Source organism: Chiloscyllium punctatum, chromosome 8 (assembly GCF_047496795.1).
Source record: "Chiloscyllium punctatum isolate Juve2018m chromosome 8, sChiPun1.3, whole genome shotgun sequence".
In the NCBI taxonomy this organism is placed as follows: domain Eukaryota; kingdom Metazoa; phylum Chordata; class Chondrichthyes; order Orectolobiformes; family Hemiscylliidae; genus Chiloscyllium; species Chiloscyllium punctatum.
In genome coordinates this window covers 67,953,376-67,970,023 of record NC_092746.1, presented here as the reverse complement: position 1 = coordinate 67,970,023, position 16,648 = coordinate 67,953,376, and the positions used below count along the sequence as shown (strand labels likewise).

The 16,648-nt window shown below is 40.4% G+C and overlaps 1 protein-coding gene across 9 annotated transcripts in view; it reads left to right on the top strand.

Annotated features, from left to right (window-relative positions):
* Positions 1 to 16,648, top strand: part of tbc1d5 (TBC1 domain family, member 5) — a 511,825-nt gene that overhangs the window by 113,323 nt on the left and 381,854 nt on the right. For 8 of the 9 annotated variants that reach the window (XM_072575720.1, XM_072575718.1, XM_072575719.1 and 5 more), the window contains one exon: positions 2,114 to 2,191. The exons of the other annotated variant lie outside the window; for it this stretch is intronic. The gene's annotated coding sequence lies outside the window, so the exon portion shown is untranslated. The remainder of the gene's footprint in view (positions 1 to 2,113; positions 2,192 to 16,648) is intronic. 9 annotated transcript variants of the gene reach the window in all.

Here is a 16,648-nt window from a genome sequence, read left to right as displayed (position 1 = left end):
TAGACCAAATAAGGATGGCAGATTTCTTTCCATTGAGGGCATCAGTGAACTAGATGGGACGTGATTATTTTTACCAGAAATCAATGGTAGTTTAATGATCACTGTTCTTAAAACTAGCTTTTATAATTCCATATTTGTTAATTAGATCATAGACATAGGAGCAGAAATGAGGACATTCAGCCCCTCGAGTCTGCTCCACCATTCAATCATGGCTGACAAGTTTCTCAACCCCATTCTCCTGCTTTCTCCTGGTAACCCTTGATACTCAAGAACCTATCTATCTCAATCTTGATTATACTCAATGACCTGGCCTCCCCAGTCTTCTGTGGCAATGAAGTCTATGGAAGAAGTTTCCTCCTATCTCTGTTCTGAAAGTTCTTCCCTGTACTCTAAGGCTATGCCCTCCGGTTCTATTCTCTCCTATCAATGGAGGCATCTTCCCAACATCTGCTCTGTCCAGGTCATTCAGTATTCTGTGCATTTCAATTAGAGTAATTTGGAACAGTGAGCTAGAAATGTTATTTCCACAAAATTATGAAAGTTTATTGCTCTGTTTTGCTCACACCTTCATTAGATTTGCTTATATTTCTGCTCCTCTATCTCCCTCAGAATGTTGGGAGGCCCATTGTACAATTTCAGCAAGGTAATCAGCCCTTTTTTATTTCTAAGTTCTACCCAGAAGGCCCTCGTTTGAAGACCCATCTCTAACATCCTTCCTCATTACTGCAGTGATTGTTTTCTTTACCAATAATGCAATGCCCCACCGCTCTCTGTCTCGCTCTGTCTGTCTGTCTTGCTCTCTCTCTCGCTCACACATGCTCCCGCTCCTTTAAGGTGCTTCGTACAACCAGCCTCTAGTTCAGAAAGGTGGTAAGGACAAACCAGGGAACTATAGACCGGTGAGCCTGATGTCAGTGGTGGACAAGTTGTTAGAGGGAATCATGAGGGGTAGGATGTACATGGATTTGGAAAGACAAGGACGGATGAGGGATAGTCAACTTGGCTTTGTGCTTGGGAAGTTATGTTTCAAAAACTTGATTGAGCCTTTTGAGCTCTAGGGAGAGGCTGAATAGGCCCGCAGCTGTTTTCCCTGGAGCGTCGGAAGATGAGGGGTGACCTTACAGAGGTTTACAAAATCATGAGGGACATGGATAGGATAAATAGATCAAGTCTTTTCCTTGGGGTGGGGGAGTCCAGAATTAGAGGGATAGGTTTATGGTGAGAGGGGAAAGATATAAAAGAGTCCTAAGGGGCAACTTTTTCATGCATGGGGTGGTATGTGTATGGAATGAGCTGCCAGAGGAAGTGGTGGAGGCCAGTACAATTGCAACATTTAAAAGGCATCTGGATGGGTATATGAATAGGAAGGGCTTGGAGAGATATGTACCGGGTGCTGGCAAGTGGGACTAGATTGGGATGGGATATCTGTTCGGCATGGACGAGTTGGACCGAAGGGTCTGTTTCCATGCTGTACATGTCTATGATGCTAAACTCCATTGAGTATAAACTCAGAGTCCTCAAATGTACCTCCGATGTTAAGTTTTTCATTCTAGGACCATTCTCTTTCAAGACCACCATCTGCCCCCCATGGTGAGATTTGAACCCATGTGTCAGAACTTGTGAATCACCTGTCCAGTGAAATTACCACTGTTACGTACTGGAATGAATGCACAGAAATTTACAAAAAACGAAACCAATGAAAGTTGTGCCAACTGAATAAAGAGCTTTGGAGTTGTGATAGAGTGACCCTTCACTGTATTTTGGTTGCCTATAAAACAGTTGACTTGGTAAGAGGATTGAATCTTTCTGATATTTGTAATCAATTTGTTTCAAATAATTCTTACTCTGTGTAGTACAGTGTGGTTTTCTTTGTAAAAACTACACTGAGCATCTTCACAAGAGGCTGCTAGTGACTGACCTCCATGGGAACCAAAACGAAATGTATAAAACGTCATTTCACTGAAATCTGATTTGTCCATTGTTGCAATCAGCTGGAGCATAACAGATTCTGATCGTTGTCATTGGGATTGCATTGGATGCCTACAGGCTAACTTACTCATTTAAAAAAAAATGTTTGACGGACTGCTTAGTTTTCCTTTTTTCTCTCCTGTAGATGCTGACCTGCTAACCTTGCATGTATTAATGCAGGCATCACAGAAGAAATTTGGAAGAAAGATTAATCTACAAATTAGTGAGTATATTCGTATATGCTTGACAAGTTATCAAGTAAGATGAAGGCTAATGATAGTAAAATATTTTGTTGAATAATTTTCACTGAGGGCATGTTGTTTCAATCAACGTGGGGACATTGAAACAGGAGTCAGCCGTTCAGATTCTTGAGCCTGTTCTACCATTTAGTGAGCTCATGGATGATCTGTGACCTACCTTTGGCCTATTTCCCCTAATAACTTTGCTTAACAAAAAAAAAATATATATCTGAGATTTAGAACTAACTATTGATCTAGTATCAACTGCCTTTTGTGGATAGCAGTTTGAACGTATCGCCCCTTAACCTTCTACGTTCTTGAGAAAACAGACCTAATTTGTGTAATCTCTCCTCATAACAACTCATTGTCTGTCTACTCTCAGACTCTTCCAAATAGTCTTGTCTGTGTTATAGTCAGCTGAGGGAGGGAATTGGCTCCCTGATTTTTCACAACCTCTCAGTTGCAACAAGTATTTTTGTTTTCTTTTTAGCATGCAGTTATCATTCTTCAACGAAGACCTAGTTTGGTAGAAAATGATAGAGCCAATTGCCAAGCTTCTTTGAATGAAAGGCAGGAATTTTCTGAGACTACTAACACAGAAAAAGATAAGAGAAGTGCAACATCAAACATATGTATGTACACCGGTATAAGAGTGACCCAGATATAAGTTTCAGAGGGCACTTCTACTAACTGAACCTAGTTTGAATTTTTTCCTCTAATGCTCTTAGTGATTTTCCTTATGTAAGTGGATCTATAACTACTTCGGTATCTATATCTATGATTATCTGAAGGATCTTAACTAAAGCCTATTGTTAATATTGTAATAGATTGATTAAATAATTCAAGAGAAGCAACTAACTCTGTGGGAAGCTAGGGAAGTGGTTGCCGGGCCCCTTCCTGAGATATTTGTATCATTGATAGTCACAGGTGAGGTGCCGGAAGACTGGAGGTTGGCTAACGTGGTGCCACTATTTAAGAAAGATGGTACGGAAAAGCCAGGGAGCTATACACTGGTGAGCCTGATGTCGGTGGTGAGCAAGTTGTTGGAAGAAATCCTGAAGGACAGGTTTTACATATATTTGGAAAGACGAGGACTGATTATGGATAGTCAGCATGGCTTTGTCATGGGAAATCATGTCTCACAAACTTGATTGAGTTTTTTGAAGAAATAACAAAGAGGGCAGAGCGGTAAATGTGATCTATATGGACTTCAGAAAGGCGTTTGACAAGATTCCTCATGGTAGACTGGTTAGCAAGGTTAGATCTCATGTAATACAGGGAGAACTAGCCAATTGGAAACACAACTGACTCAAAGTTAGAAGACAGGGGGTGGTGGTGGAGGTTGCTTTTCAGACTGGAGGCCTGTGACCAGTGGTGTTCCACAAGGATCGGTGCTGGGTCCACTGCTTTTCGTCATTTATGTAAGTGATTTAGATGTGAACATAGGAGATATAGTTAGTAAATTTGCAGATGACACCAAAATTGGTGGTGTAGTGGACAGTGAAAAAGGTTGCCTCTGAGTGAGAATATGTATAAAGTATGAGTAAGTAGGGAAAGAGTTAAGTTTAGGGTTGCAGGGAAAAGGCTCAGCTAGCATGACTTTTACCAGATAAGAGCTTGCAGTAAACAGTGAGGAGTTGGAGGCAAGGATAATGGTTTAATGAGATGAAGAACATCAGTTGTGTAATGCCAGTTAATGAGGTGAAGAACATCCATGGTGAAATGCTTGTTAACAGGCTGAGGAACGTCTATTGTGTCATGCCAGATGGCTTAATCTTTACTGTTGATGCTTGCTGATTGTAACCGTCACCCAATCAAGATAGATGTTGCCTTATTTGAATGCTGCTCCCTGTAAGTGACTATATAATTCCTTCAGAATCTGCTGTTTGAGAGAAGACAGAGAGCTGATGTGTTTGCATACCTGGGCGTTTGCTCTCTCTCAGTGGCTCGGAATAAAGGTAAAGAAGGTGGAGCCATACTGTCTGAGTGTTTGCTTCGACTGATATGGGGTACAGAAACGAGATGACATGAGTACAAAGGGATCTTGATCAGATGGGCCAGTAGGCTAAGGAGTGACAGATGGAGTTTAATTTAGATTAGATTCCCTACAGTGTGGAAACAGGCCATTTGGCCCAACAAGTCCTCACTGATCCTCCGAAGAGCAACCCATCTTCCTCTGGCTCATGTACTTACACTTTGGGCAAAGTAGCATGGCCAATCCATCTTTGGATTGTGGGAGGAAACCCAAGCAGACACGGGAAGAATGCGCAAACTCCACTCAGACAGTTACCTGAGGCTGGAATCAAACCCGGGTCCCTGGTGCTGTGAAGCACTGAGCCACATGCCGCCTTTAATTTAGACAAATGTGAGGTGCTACATTTTGGAAAAGCAAATCAGAGCAGGGTTTATACACTTAGCTGTCAGGTCCTGGAGAGTTTTGCTGAACAAAGAGACCTCGGAGTGCAGGTTCTTAGTTCCTTGAAAGTAAAGTCGCAGGTGGATAGGATAGTGGAGAAGATGCTTTCTTTTATTGTCCTGAACATTGAGTTTAGGAGTTGGGAAGTCATGTTGTGGCTGTACAGGACATTGGTTCAGCACTTTTGAATATTGTATGCAATTCTGGTCTCCTTCCTATTGGAAAGATGTTGTGAAACTTGAAAGGGTTCAGAAAAGGTTTACAAGGATGTTGCTAGAGTTGGAGTTATCGGGAGAAATTGAATAGGCTGAGGGGTGACCTTACAGAGGTTTATAAAATCCTGAGGGGTGTGGATGGGGTAAAATGACAAGGTCTTTTTCCCTGGGGTGTGGGAGTCTAGAACTAGAGAGCATAGGTTTAGAGTGAAAGGGGAAAGACATAAAAAGAACCTAAGGAGCAACCTTTTCACGCAGAGGGTGATGCATGTATGGAATGAGCTGCAAGGAAAAGTGGTGGAGGCATCTTGATGTGTATATGAATGGGAAAGGTTTAGAGGAATATGGGCCAAGTGCTGGCAAATGGGACTCTATTAGATTAGGATATCTGGTCGGCATGGATGACTTTGACTGAAGGGTCTGTTTCCGTGCTGTACATCTCTATGACTCTATAATTAGCTTGAAATGTTCTTATCGATGTCACGGCAGCTGCACATTCCGTCCCAGCTAGTAGCCTTGGTTATACAATTCTGCTATTGTTATGCTTGTGGAGACTACGTTAATAAAATATTTCTCAAGCTCTCTAAGTACTGTCAGCCATGTTCTGCAGAGCGAGAGTGGCAGCTGTTAGCCATTTTGTGCTACTCCATCATGGACAGCCCCAATAACTGGTAATATGCCTAAAAGGGAGGGTTCTCGATTAGTGGTGCTGGAAGAGCACAGCAGTTCAGGCAGCATCCAAGTAGCTTCGAAATTGATTGTTTCTGGCAAAAGCCCTTCATCAGGAATAAAAGGGAGGGTGGCTGGCACAAACAAGGAAAAACAATGCTGCATCAGTTTCTAAGTCCTTGGCATCTTTTGAAGTGTTAGATTTTAAACTTGATTGACTTATATCTGTAGCAGTGGCAAAATCTGTAGTTATCTTGAGTTTATGGTGGATGGTTGCTCTCAAGTTGTTTTATGATTGGGCCAACGTCTTTAGATAATGAGAGGAGTAGAAGGAAGAGAAAGAGAGCAACCTGTCCAGATTCAGTCTGCTGTTGTGAATGAATCCATGTTCTTTAGTCTGCTGTGCTACTCAAAAGCAGCTGTTAAAATATAAATCAGTGCATAATCTGAAGCCTAACTCCATTGTCTTTCCATGTTGACTAACTGCTAGGTGGGCCTTTTATCTTCCAACTTAAAATTATCAAGTTGCTGAATTAAACAGAAGTTAAAATTTCTTGATGCAGGTTCAGTTACCTAGTTTTGATGTCTTTAGATAAATTTGGTAATTTTAGTATGGATAGCTTGTTTCTTTGATGTAGGTCAGTCAAAGTTTGCTTTAGTTTGTGATCAGGGGACAACTGTAACCATTTTGAGTCCATACTTCTTCCTTCTTAAAAACTATTTTAGTCCATGAAAGGTCTTAGGTATAACAAAAATATGGTTGGAGTTAAAATTTGATAGTCAATATATGCTACTATCTCAACAGTGAAAGTGTCCTCCTTTCAAATATCCTACCTTATACGCACAATCAGGAAATGTTCTTAGATTGTTGCTTATATAGTTTAATGATGTTGTAGTTTGCAGTTTCGATATGTGTATCATCTTTTAGTCGTACATCATGTAACTAAACCAGTGCAGATAGAATTTTCAAACAAATTACTTGTTCCTTTTCTTACCCATCCTGTCAACTCTGCTGCAATACACGCCTCATTCTGTGGAAATGAGATGACAGAACAGGTACATGAGAAACTGCAAGCCATTGTTATTTGGCTGGTTTCTAAAAACTGGGATATGAAGCAGACAGAATAACCAAAAATGTTTTATGGCACTATAAATCACAAAACTCAAGACAGTGTGTTATGCTTCAAGTTCTTCTTTATGTTGCCAATATAGTTGCTAAATTGCTCTTGTCTTGAGAAAATTGTATTTATTTATAAATCTAAAAAGTTTAAGCAAATGTTCTTTCTTTGTTCCCTTTATACAGCCTACATGAGCTGAACTAGTTGTATACTGTTCCTCTAAACGGAGTTGAGCAGCCATTGATATAGTAATTGTGACATTAGAAAATAAGTTTTTGCCGCCTTCACTCTCTTCTGCTAAAGATTAAAATAATTTATTTTTAAATTGATTTTTGGAAAATGAGCAAATGAAGTATGAAACTGAGTGAGAATGGTTTGTGAGTTTTGAATTACATATCCAATAGATTTTGTAGGTCTTCAGGATTGGCAGTTTTGGTTTTGTTTAATGCAGTCAAACCCAAAAATCATTTTTGCCTCTGGCACCTGTCAGGAATGGGTGCCATTGTACAGGTGTTCATTTTGCTGCCACTGATAATCTACACTAATTTGTTGAAGACAATATCCAAGTAAATTATGCAGCTGTTTTTGCCCACTTGGGAATAGTATTCTGGTGAAGATTACACTAAAGCAAGATTAACAGTACAAAGACTGCATGTGCTGGTTTCCCCACTAGTGCCTAATGGTTTCTGGATAATATTTACTTTGATCTTGGTCTTTTTTGTAACCATTTTCAGGTGTTTGCATAATGTGCGGCTGCAGACTGGAATGATTCCAAGCTACTTGAGCACTGCTGCCTCATAGCGCTAGAGACCCAGGTTCAATTCCCACCTCGGGCAACTGTCTGTGTGGAGTTTGCACATTCTCCCCGTGTCTGCATGGGTTTCCTCTGGGTGCTCCGGTTTCCTCCCACAGTCCAAAGATGTGCAGGTAAGGTGAATTGGCCATGCTAAATTGACCGTAGTGTTAGGTGAAGGGGTAAATGTAGGGGAATGGGTCTGAATGGGTTACTCTTCGGAGGGTCGGTGTGGACATGTTGGGCCGAAGGGCCTGTTTCCACACTGTGAGTAATCTAATCTAATCTACTTAAGTATGGTTCATTCTTAACTGGTTTACTGCCAAAAGAAAACAGGAGTTCTTTCTTGACCAGTCAGTTGCTGGGTTTCAGCTGAAGCACCAGTAGTTGAAATATTGTTCAATCACTTCTAAGTCCTGGGACAAGTTGCGGCTGAGATTCACAGGATTGTTTTCATAGGTAGCAAGGACCAGATCATCTGCAAGGGCAAAATTCCAAGAGGAGATGTGAGGCAAGTCACTTGCATAGATGTTGAAGAGGATTGAGGATAAAATCGAGCTTTGAGGATGTACGTTAGCAATGACAAATGATAAAAGCTCTGAACGAGCATCAACAGCAATCTGGTGAGTGATCTGACAGATCCTCTGGGCTTCATTGTCCTTCAAGCAGTATTCTACACTTAGGAGGATCCTCGTTCTTCATGCAAGTATATTGCATTTACTCTGCAAATAAAATTTCCAGGACAGCCCTATCTGCAACTGATCATCCTGATCAGACTGTTCACCACTCTTTGTAAATGACCTAAGAAAATTTCTGCTGCATTAAATACAATTTACCTAACTGCAGTTTTGAGACTTGGCTATCCAACCTAGACATAAACTTATAAAGCTGAAAGATGTAGTTATGCAAGAAAAGCATTAAATGAGAATTAATATAAAACAAAGAACTGTGAATGCTGGCAATCTGAATCAAAAACAGAAATTCCTGGAGAAACTCAGCATCTGTGCAGAGAAAGCAGCATTAACGTTTTGAGTCTAATGACCCTGCTTCAGTACTGGTTCTGGTGAAAAGTCACTGGACTTTAAAATTTAACTCTGCTTTCTGTCCTTAGATGCTGCTGCCAAACCTGCTAAGTTTCTCTATTGACCTTCTTGTTAAAACTAAATTAACTATTGTGCAGAAGATACTGACTTAGACCAGAAGAACTACTTGGGACAAGATTGAGAACTATAATATGGTACAGTTGGACAACAACTTGTACTGGAACAAATGCAAGTAGCATTATATTATAACTAGATTAAGAATCACTTCTGTTAATTTACAGATGAATGTAGTTCAGTGCAAATTGTACTTTATCTTGAATTTAACTTTTGGATTATGAGGATATGGCCTGGTTTGGCAAATTCTCAATTCCCTTTAGAGAATAGTTAAACAGTGATTAATCATTGTTTCTTTACTAGGTATGCAGGGAAAAGGAAAACCTGCATTTCACACCTCTGAAGCAATTAATCCCTGTGATCTTTGCCAGCCTCCTCTTGATGATAAGTCTAAAGACAAAACTGTAATTAATTTATTGAATTGTGTGTGGCAAAAATTATAAAATGTATCATTCATTAAGCTGAGCAAAAAGTGAAAAAGTGCCATTTCCATGAGTACCAACGCACTCTGGATAAAAAGCAGAGTTAGGTAGTTGTGATTACAATGTAGCAACTACTGTTTTTCTCAATGCGCACATCTGGTGTGCTTTTTCATTCACTTGCTGGCATTTTTTAGTGATTGTGGCATAAATCATTTTGCTAATCAGAAACACAAGTGACTGAAAGTCATTTCTTCTTTGCACAATAGAAAAAACATATGGCTTTCCAGTCATCTCTGGTAAACAAAGATCCATTGACATGTAGGCTTGCTGTTTTTAATAGGAAAAATTATAGCATGCTGTATTTAGTAACATAAATTAAAAAAGTCAGCTTTTTGCTTTGTGTACACTATTGTGATTTTTTACAAAGAAATTGATACAAGCTAACAGTAAAGATAAAAATTGTCTAGCAATTCCAAATAACAAAAACATGTACTATATTTAAATCTGAGGTTTTAATTAATAATGATATTTAGCAGCAACCTTGTTCCATATTTAACACAGATGTCATTATGTTATGTTTTAAGGCAGCTAATGGAATTTTTTCACATCCAGATGCTTTTAGAAAATAATTTATAACATATTTTATAATTAAGTCAATTTACAGCTGATTATGATACGGTGCTGTACTGCTTTTATTTGTAGCTTTTGAACTTGGTGGTGTTGGAACACTTATGTTTTGTAGTATAGTCATCAATTTAGTTGGTTGCTTTCTTGTCACTGAATCAGGAAGTTTTAATTTTAAGTCTGCTTCCAGATACTTTTGAGGGCATAATCTAGTTGTCATTTCACTCAGTTACTGTTTGAAATACTGTTTTGAATGAGAAGCTGTGCCTGCTGTTTCAGGTGGGCATAAAATAGCTTTTGTCACTATTTTGAAGCAGAGCAGAAAAATACTTCCTTAAATCCTGATCAATATTAGTCCCCAAACCTACATCACTAACATAGATGATCTGATGTGAATTTTGAGACCTTGGTGTGTAAAACCTGAATGCCATATTTCTTAAATTACAACACACAATGTATTTAATTGACTACAAGACACTTTGGTACATTGAATTCATGAAGGGTGCTATTTTAATGCAAATCTGTTCCTTCTATTCAGTTATGTTTAATTTAGAGGGACTGAAGATAATTAAGCAAATCCAAAACTTGTTAAAGTATGCCATACTATTTGGTTGCTGTTTGCTTATTGTCTCTTGGCTTGTTTCTTCCTGCTGTGCGTTGTTTCAGTCATGATTTGGAGATGCCGGTGTTGGACTGGGGTGTACAAAATTAAAAATCACAACACCAGGTTATAGTCCAACAGGTTTAATTGGAAGCACACTAGCTTTTGGACGATAACCTGGTGTTGTTTGATTTTTAACTTTGTTTCAGTCAAGTTGATTGAACAATAATGTGGGATGATTCTTTGTTATCACTTTGTTAACATACTCATGGATAAGATGTGTTGTCAGCTAGAGATTGTGAATGTAATACAACCATCAGCAAGTAGTTTTCTTTCAGATTTTGTGAAGTAAAGATCATTGAAAGTACTGAAGAAAGAGTTGAGCCTAGAATGCATTCTTGAAGAAGTCATAAGGTTATAAACTTGGATCAAATGTAACCATTTTCTGAAATGTCAGTTATGACTTCAGTCCATTACACACTTGGTTGAATGCTTAGACTACATACTGTAACGAAGATTGTACAAATGGTGTATGGTTATTCGAAGCAGTGTTAACATTAATGCATCTGTGACAGAATAGTGGAAACATGGACAAATAAATTGTTCCCTGGTGATTTTTTGCATTACATGCTGCAAGTGCAAGTTCTGCAGCAATGAGTTGCTCTATTTAAGTGGTGGTATCCTTGAGCTACTGGTTGTGATAGGTGCTAGAAACACCCTCTGAGTGCATTCTATATTCTTGCTACACTGTGCTTTCAATTTGTTTTTAAATGAAGGACCATTGATTTAAGATACTATGTGGTAACTACTGTACATACATGAATAATCAAATTTTTTGACTACTTTTAAGGTTAAATTTATGGGGTCAACTATAACGTTGAAACTACTTTTGAGGGACTGAAATTCATACCAGTCACAATTCATACTGTATCATTACCAGAAGCCGAATTGATCTCTAAACAAATGAAGAATAAAAAAATTATGGTAATTATGAAAGCCCGGAGTGGAACACAACAGCCAGTGGACTGGAAGACTGGGAGCGGAGCAGAACAACTGGCAGACTGGAAAGCTGAAGTGGGACATGTGGCCAGCACACAGACTCATAAACGTTGATGTTATCTGTGGAAAAACTAGGGTTAACTTTTACAGAAGATGTGTGGAAAATTCCAGGTTATTTAGCCAAAAATAGGGGGTCGACTGTTACATGAGATCTAATATTATCGAGTGTATACAGTAGGAGAATTTCTTGACCTTGGCCGATCTAAAATGATAGTCTGTGGAGTCCATGTTGAGTACTTGCATGGCAGTTTCCTTCTGACTGTATGCCACTATATTTCCACAACTGGTAGATCTGTCTCTGCTGGTGGTATAGAATGTACGTAGAGATGTGCTTGTGATGAGTGGAATGTTGGCTGATGCCTGTGATTAGGTGAGCATGACTGTGGCAGGTTGCTGTTTGACTGCCCTGTTTTAGCTCTAGGATAGCATTTCCAACTTTAGGTCTGGTCTTCGGTTATTGCAGAAGAGGCCTTTGCAGACTTGTAGAGAAGGAGATGGTTACAGAAATAGAAGGAAGGTGGTATGAAAGGTTTCAAACAAGTAGTTCAGAATTGTCATATTAGAGGCATTTAAACATGGTCTGTAATCTGGTCCAACTAGATGCCTTCTTGGTGCCCATATTAATCAGTATTGTCTGTTACTGCCATTTCTACTATCTTTTGGAAATCATGGACAACTGTAAGACCATAAAACATAGGAGTGGGAGTAAGGCCATTCAGCCCATCGAGTCCACTGTGCCATTTAATCATGGATAATGAGCATTTCAACTCACTTATCCGCACTCTTCTCGGAGCCCTTAATTCCTTGTGAGATTTATCAATTTATCAATCTCTGCTTTGAAAACATTTAACATTCCATCCTCCACTGTGCTCCATGGCAATGAATTCCACAAGCCCACCACGCTCTGGCTGAAGAAATGTCTCCTTAATTCTGTTCTAAATTGACTCCCTCTAATTCTAAGACTGGTCCTAATCTCTCCACCTAATGGAACCAGCTTTCCAGCGACCACAGTTTCTAAGCCATGCATTATCTTGTAAATTTATATTAGATCTCCCCTCGACCTTCTAAACTCTAATGAACACAATCCCACGATGCTCAGCTGTTCATCATATGTTAGGCCTACCGTTCCAGGGATCATTCGTATGAATCTCTGCTGGACACACTTCAGTGCTAGTATGTCCTTCCTGAGGTGTGGGGCCCAAAATTGGACACAGTATTCTAAATGGGGCCTAACTACAGCTTTATAAAGCTGCCTTTACATTCCAACCCTCTTGAGCTAAATGGCAACATTATATTTGCTTTCTTAATCACTGACTCAACCTGCAGATTGACCTTTAGGGAAACCTGCACTAGCACTCCCAGATCCCATTGTACTTCGGCTTTATGAATTTCCTCACTGTTTAGAAAATAGCCCATGCCTGTATTCTTATTTCCAAAGTGTAAGACCTCGCATTTCCTCACGTTGAATTTGCTTAACCATTTCCTGGACCATTCTCATAAACTGTCTAAATCTTTCTGCAGCCTCCCCACCACCTCAGTACTACCTGCCTGTCCACCTAACTTCATATCATCAGCAACCTTCACCAGAATGCCCCCAGTCCCTTCATCCAGATCATTAATATTTTAAGTGAACAGCTGCAGCCCCAACGCTGAACCCTGCGGAACACCACTTGACACCCGCTGCCATTCTGAAAAGAAACCTTTTATCCCAACTCTCTGCCTTCTGTCAGACAGCCAATCCTCAATCCATGCCAGTATCTCACCTTGAGCACCATGGGCCCTCACCTTATTCAGCAGCCTCCCGTGAGGCACCTTATCAAAGGCCTTTTGGAAGTCTAGATGGATAATATCCACTGGGTTTCCCTGGTTTAACCTACTTGTTACCTCTTCAAAGAATTCTAACAGGTTTGTCAGGCACGAACTCCCTTACTAAATCCATGCTGACTTGTTCTAATCCGACCCTGCACTTCCAAGAGTTTAGAAGTCTCATCATTAACGATGGATTCTAGAATTTTACCAACAACCAAGGTTTGGCTAATCGGCCTATAATTTTCTATCTTTTGTCTTGATCCTTTCTCAAACAAGGGGGTTTCAACAACTATTTTCCAATCGTCTGGGACGTTCCCTGACTCCAGTGACTTTTAAAAGATCACAACCAATGTCTCGGCTGTTTCCTCAGCCATTTCCCTCTGAACTCTAGGATGTAGCCCATCAGGGCCAGGAGATTTATCAATTTTTAGACCCTCTTAGCTTTTCTGGCACTTCCTCTTTTGTAATGGTTACCATACGCAACTCTGCCCTTGACTCTCCTTTATTGTTGGGATATTATTCATGTCTTCCAATATGAAAACTGAAGCAAAGTACTCATTAAGCTCTTCAGCTATTTCCTTACCTCCCATCACTAGCTTCCTGCATCACTTTGGTGCAGCCCAATGTCTACTTTTGCCTCTCATTTGTTTCTTTTATATTGAAAGAAACTTTTGCTATCATTTCTAATATTACTGGCTCGCTTATCTTCATATTTGATCCTCTCCTTCCTTATTTCTCTCTTTGTTATCCTCTGTTTGTTTTTGTAGCCTTCCCAATCTTCTAATTTCCCAGTGCTCTTGGCCACTTTACAGCCTCTCTCTTTGATACATTTCCTGACTTTCTTTGTCAGCCATGGCTGTCTAATTCTGCCTCCTGAAAAATCTTTCTTTTCTTTGGGATGAACCTCTGTACTATGTCCTCAATTGCACCCAGAAACTCCTGCCATTGTTGCTGTACTGTCTTTAATAGGCTCTGCTTCAATGTTTGTTCGTTCCTTTCTCATGCCCTGTAATTATCTTTATTTAACTATAACACCATTACATCTGATTTTTGTCTTCTCTCTTTCAAACTGCAGACTGAACTCTACCATATTATGATCTCTGCCTTCAAAGTGTTCCCTTACTTTAAGATCTTTTATAGAATCTGGCTCATTGCATAGCACTCAGTCCAGAATAGCCTACTTCCTTGTGGGCTCCATCACAATCTGTTCCAAATAGCCATCCTGTAAGCATTCCATGAATTCCCTTTCTTTTGATCTACCAGCAACATTGTTCACCCAGTCCACCCGCATATTGAAGTCCCCTGTGATCACAGTGGCCTTGCCTTTCTGACGTGCCCTTTCTATTTCCTGGTCCGTCTTGCGCGTCTGGTCCTGACTACTGTTAGGACATCTGTACGTAACTCCCATTATGGTTTTTTCTTTGCCTTTGTGGTTCCTCAACTCCACCCACACAGACTCCACATCTCCTGACCCTATGTCATTCAGTGCCATAGATTTAATTTCATTCTTAACTAATAAGGCAACCCCACCCCCTCTGCCCACTTTCCTGATCCCCCTGCAACCACATCTCTGTGATGCTTACCATATCATAATTATTCATGATGATTTGTGCTGTAAATTCATCTATTGTTACGAGTACTATGAGCATTCAGGTAAAGTGCCTTAATGCTAACTTACTTATCATGATTAGAGATATTGGAAATCACAAGATGTCCGAAGTTATCCTTCCTTTTTGCTTCATTCCTAGTCTGCCTCGAGCTAAAACCCACCTGCACACATGCTATCCTGCTGCTTGCCTTTTCAACTCCATACTCCCTACTGCTTCCCGCTTCTCGCAACGGTACAGATTCCACCCCACCGCCCCGTTCTAAAACTGATGCTAATGTCACATTAAATAGAATCCCTCTTTCCCACACCAATGCACCAATCCCTTAGCCACGTGTTTACTTCCCTAACTTTCTTATCCCTAGGCGAAAGTGAGGACTGCAGATGCTGGAGATCAGAGTCAAGATTAGCACAGCAGATCAGGTAGCATCCGAGGAGCAGAAAAATTGACATTTTGGGCAAAAGCTCTTCATCAGCAGTGTGGCTGGGAGCCGCCAGTGTGGAGAGATTAATGGGAGATGGGTGGGGAAGGGGAGAAGGTAGCTAAGAGTGCAATAGGTAGATGGTAGTGGGAATGAAGGTGATAGGTCGGCAAGCACTGAGGAAGCAGATGTGGCTGTGGTAGTGAGTCTGTTTCAGGGCATGGTTGAAGAGCTTCAGGGCAGAGGAGGTGACCTGGAGGTTGCATTGAGCGAGAGACTTACTGAGATCTTTGTAGAGAGAGGAGGAGAACTCTGGATCCTCCTACTCCAATATATTTTCAAGCCAGTCGGAGATGAAACCCTGACTGAGGCAACACACCTTCAACCTTTCTGTCTTCTAATTATAATTTTTTCTCTCATCAATGTCCTCTCCAAGGCCTTTGGACATGTTGTTCTGAAGATTAGTGCCCACATTTCTTGCCAAACATTGTTTAAGCAAAGTTCTACCTTTTTATCTGGCAGTTAAGGAATGCCCTCATTTCCTTCCATTCTTTCAATGGTCAGGCTGAATTTGTTTTTCCAAGAAAATGCTTGAACATGAGTGGTTCATTAGATGTAAATGAGCAAAACCCACCAAAAAGTCATATTTTTTGTGACTGGTTAATGCTAATTGACAGATTGGTTTATTTAAAATGAGATGCAGAGATCCCAAACAGTGGTTAATTTGGTAGAGGCCTGATCATTCAGAAAGGGTTTCAGCATCTTGGGATGGGGGTGGAGAGGTGGTGGGGTGTGGGGAGAGAGTAATCAGCACTAAAAATCAGGGCAGACCTCTGCACCAAATAATCTGGCCCCTGTGCTCAGACCTCTATTACTAGGGATTTGTGCGATTTGGAAAGGCAAGGACTGATTAAGGATAGTCAACAAAGCTTTCTGTGTGGGAAATCATGTCACAGTAACTTGATTGAGTTTTTTAAGGAAGTAAAGAAAGGATTGATCAGAGCAGAGTGGTGGATGTGATCTATATGGACTTCAGTCAGGTGTTCAAGAAGATTCCTCATGGTAGACACGTCAGCAAGGTTAGGTCACATGGAATACAGGGAGAACTAGCTATTTGGATACAGACTGGCTTGAAGGTACAGGGCAGAGGTAGATTTTGGAGGGTTACTTTTCAGACTGGAGGCCTGTGACCAGTGGTGTGCCATAAGGATTGGTGCTGGGTCCACTGCTTCTTGTCATTTATAAAAAAGATTTGGATGTGAATGTAAGAGATATGGCTAGAAAGTTTGCCGATGACACTAAATTTGGAAGTGTAGTAGATAGCGAATGAGGTTGCCTCAGGGTACAGTGGGATCTTGATCAGATGTGCCAATAGACTGAGGACTGGCAAACTGAGTTTACTTCAGATAAATGCGAGGTGCTACATTTCAGAAAGATAAATCAGAGCAGGACCTAGCCATGTAATGGATAACATCCCGGGGCATGTTGCTGAACAAAGAGACCTTGGAGTCAGGTTCACAGTTCCTTGGA